Genomic DNA, 4,711 nt, shown 5'->3' with positions numbered 1-4,711 from the left:
GTTGTATGATTCAGTCATATTTGTTATTTAAAAAAAAAAAAAAAAAAAAAAAAAAAGCTTAGACCAGGCACAGTGGCTCATGCCTGTAATCCCAGCACTTTGGGAGGCCAACGCAGGCAAATCATGAGATCAGGATTTCAAGATCAGCCAAGCCAACATGGTGAAACCCCATCTCTACTAAAAATACAAAATTAGCCAGGCATGGTGGTGGGTGCCTGTAGTCCCAGCTATTTGGGAGGCTGAGGCAAGAGAATCGCTTGAACCTGGGAGACAGAGGTTGTAGTGACCTAAGATTGTGCCACTGCACTCCAACCTCGGTGAGAGTGAGACTCCATCTCAAAATAAATAAATAAATAAATAATTTTTTAAAGTTTAAAAGGGAATATCTGTTCTTAAACCCAATTTAAGCATTATATAAAAACAATGATAAAGATGTGAAACTGTGAAATAAATATACCTTATTAGCTCAAGTGGTCATCTATAGAATGATTGTTATAAGATCCAATTTGGAGAAAATATGTATCACAGTGCAAACCCAATAGGCTCACATTCTTCTATTCTGTTCCCCCGACCCGACAGTACACATATATGCTTACTACACACACACTGATCCTACTGTTAATATCTTCTACCTAGCAAATAGTAAATGCTGGTGACACAGCCAGTGTTTTCTCTGACATCACTGTACCACAACACTTGCCTTGCAGTTGAACAACTGAGCCTGGTCATATTGAAAGAGTCACTTCTCAAATAAAGTCACACATTTTCTTCTAAGCATTCTTTATTGTTTGGAATTCTCTTTTGTTTTTGTTGAATGCTATTTTTATAGTTTGAGAACACACTTTGGGGGGAACATCGACTCTTGGATTTTGTATCACTCTGCACTTTATGTAGCTACTACTTTAGCATTCTCAGTAAAAACTCCTAATATTCTAGACTTGTCCCTCGTATCCTCCACCCAGAGTAGTCCCAGGGCTCAGGATGTTCAAAATGTTTACTTCTTGGGTGAAAATATCAAGAACAATCTCACCAAATTTCCTAAGAATATGAAATTAGCTGGGGTTGGGAATATTTTAAGTCATGGAAATATAATTATTTGTTACCTTGCTGTTGAGGCTAGCAATAGTCTCAATATAGGAAATAATACAAATACAGGAAGATGCTCAATAGCAACTTAATGGCAGATGGTTTAACGAAAGGTAGAAATGAAGGGGGGGTGCAGTGGCTCACACCTGTAATTCCAGTACTTTGGGAGGCTGAGATGGGTGGATCACTTGAGATCAGCAGTTCGAGACCTGCCTGGGCAACATGGTAAAACCCTGTCTCTACCAAAAATACAAAGAATTAGCCAGGCGTGGTGGTGCATGCCGGTAATCTCAGCTACTCGGGAGGCTGAGGCAGGAGAATCACTTGAACCCAGGAGGCTAAGGTTACAGTGAGCCAAGATCATGCTATTGCACTCCAGCCTGGGCAACAAGAGCGAAACTCTGTCAAAAGAAAGAAACAAAAGAGAAAGAAAAAGAAAGAAAGAAAAAGAAAGAAAGAAAGAAAGAAAGAAAGAAAGAAAGAAAAAGAAAGAAAGAAAGAAAGAAAAAGAAAGAAAAAGAGAGAGAGAGATGAGCATAGCAGAAAAAGGCTGGAGATTACAGTAGATCTCAAACTAGAAATGAGCAGGCAATGCAGGGGAGTTCCCGTTGAAGTAAAGTGTGGCTTTCAGTGCCAGGTGATATGGTTTGGCTCTCTGTTCCTATGCAAATCTCATCTTGAGTTGTAATCCCTGCATGTCGACGGAGGGACCTGGTGGGAGCTGATTGGATCATGGGGGTGGTTTCTCCCATTCTGTTCTCATGAAAGTGAGTGAGTTCCCAGGAGAGCTGATGGTTTTAGAGTGTGTCACTTCCTTGCTCTCTCTCCAGCTGCCATGTAAGACATCATTTGCCTTCCACCATGATTGTTAAGTTTTCTGAGGCCTCCCAAGCCATGCAGAATTGTGAGCCAATTAAACCTTTTTTGTTTATAAATTACCCAATCTCAGGTAATATCTTTACTGAAGCATGAAAATGAATTAATACACCTGGCAAGTATAGGAAGAATCATAGAGATCTGCAGTTAGTGGGAGTTTGACACCAAGATACCTTTTTTTTAATGTTGTGTCTTACTCTTAGACATAAAGAGCAGTTTTCAGATGCTGGCCCAAAGTGAATGTTTATCAGTTTATTTACTGCCAAAGTTCCTTGCTTTTTAAAACATGTACATTTTTTAAATTGTCTCTTAACGGACCAGGAATTACACTACAATACACGGTCGAAGTAAGTTATGTGTAATACCAATGACTTTTTAAAAGAAAACATTGAAAACAGGTTTAATCTTTTTTTAATATTAAAAAATAAATATTAAATTACATATAATTTTCAACAGTTTTGTAAAGAATTTAAATATGTGTCAGACTGTAGTATATTTGGGTTGAAAAACATTGAGTTCAATTTTGGCCCATACTTCTAGGGATGTACAAAAATGGGGAAAGAGAAAAGAATGACAGAAGTGATTTAAATAATAGAAAACAAGTCCAACAAGAAGGAGTTTTGTACCTTGAAAAGTAAGCTGAATGAATGACTGTCATTATTAAGTTCAAGAGAAATTTTGTGCAAGGGACATCCTGTTCCACTATTCACCTGAATAAGTGAACTGGATAAAAGTAAATACATATAAAAGCATGTAAGAGAAAGCCTAATTGTTTAGAAAGAAGAAAATGTGCAGGTTGAATAATGAAATGCTCAGATTCTCCATCTGGAAATTTCCCATGGGAATAAAGTATCATCTCTTCCTTTGATTTTGCCATCCACCTGCCTGAAAGCACACAGCTGTATTTTACCGGGTAATCTTGAGAAGTTGTAGATACAGGGAGATGCCTCTGGCTGCAGAAAATTAAAGTGTCATACAAAGTATTGCTAACATAAAACGAAGGCCTAAGAATATTCCTGGTGGCCCACAAGGTTGAGCTTCAAAATTATGATTTCTTTCAGGGGCTCTGAAGTGGAGTCACGTGATTCATTTTCAGTGACTTGGTTATGATATGAGACTTGACCATCCAATCTCATTATTTATAACTGTGCCTTCCCAGACATTAAAGAAAATGCAATCCTATTTGGAAAACTCGAAAAGAGAAAATAACATAAAAAGCTAATAAATAGCTATCTGCTGGTCCACTATCTCTGTGATCTTTGAGGACATCTGCATTTACAAGCCAGCTAGCTATTCCTCTCAGTGAAGATGAGAGCCAAGGGTTAAAGAGTTGTGGAGTCGGGCAATGTTTTGTATCTTTTTGCTGTAATACATTGTAGCCATGAGTACAACTATATGCGGAGTCCTGAGAATTCTCCCAGTATGTAAATCATCAAACCTAGCCAGTGGTTGTGGGGACTCTGGACACACAGGCTTTGGCGCAGTCTTTACTGAATCTGGTTAATCATAAGAGTCATGGGTGGAGCTTTACAGACAACAGACCCCAGAGTCTCAACTCAGACTTACGGACTCAAGACCTATATTTTTCAAAGCTCTCCAGATGTGAAGCCAGATGGAAAGATAGATGCCACATGCTTTGGTGGAAAAGACAACAACTTCATGAAAACTGTATTTTCAGGATGGTGAAATAATAGTGTGTCCACCACATGGCAAAGTCCAACAGGACATAACTATTGAATACAAATAATATGTAGAGCAGGCAGAATGCAAATTTCTACCTCTGTCTCATTGAATCTCCTATGTTAGTGCCAAGAAGGAACAGGACATCTGATATGGTTTGGATTTGTGTCCCCACCCAAATCTAATGTCAAATTGCAATCCCAGATGTTGAAGGATGGGCCTGGTGAGAGGTGATTGGATCATAGGAGAAGACTTCCATCTTGCTATTCTTGTGATGATGAGTTCTCACGAGATCTGGTTGTTTAAAAGTGTGTAGCACCTCCTCCTTTTCTCTCTTCCTTCTGCTCCAACCATGTAAGACGAGCCTGCTTCCCCTTTTCCTTCCACAATAATTGAAAGTTTCCTGAGGCCTCCCCAGCCACGCTTCCTGTATAACCTGTGGGACCATGAGCCAGTTAAACCTCTTTTCTTTATAAATTACCCAGTCTGAGGTAGTTCTTTACAGCAAAGCAAGAATGAACTAGTACATCTATTTCTGACGTAATCATAACATGACAAAAAAGCATTCAATGATAACTTTGTGGCTGAAGAGTGATGCAGGTACACAGGGACACAGCAGTTCTTTGCTGCAACTCCCAGTTTTTGAAGCACTAAACTTTAAACTTAGTTAAAGTTAATTTGAATTTATGTAAATGAACTAAAAACCTTCACAGAAATGCAAAAAGTCAGACTGCATGTAACCAAAGAGCCTGTTTTCTGTAATGGGTAGGAGGGGGCAGCTGGCTTGAATGTTACTTCATAGGTAACCCTCAAGGTCAGGGGTATGAGTCAAAAGGTTCACTAGGAGCACTTAAAGGTAATAAAAGGAGGGAGCACTCAGCTGAGACATACATGATCATCAGAGTTGTGACATAAAAAGGCAACTCTGGCCAGGCACAGTGGCTCACGCCTGTAATCTCAACACTTAGGGAGGCCAAGGGGGGTGGATCACGAGGTCAGGAGATAGAGACCATCCTGGCCAACATGGTAAAACCCTGACTCTACTAAAAATACAAAAAAAATTAGCTGG

The sequence above is a fragment of the Saimiri boliviensis genome, chromosome 20, assembly GCF_048565385.1.
Source record: "Saimiri boliviensis isolate mSaiBol1 chromosome 20, mSaiBol1.pri, whole genome shotgun sequence".
Taxonomy (NCBI): domain Eukaryota; kingdom Metazoa; phylum Chordata; class Mammalia; order Primates; family Cebidae; genus Saimiri; species Saimiri boliviensis.
The sequence above is the reverse complement of the archived record's forward strand: the minus strand, read 5'-3'. Positions refer to the sequence as shown.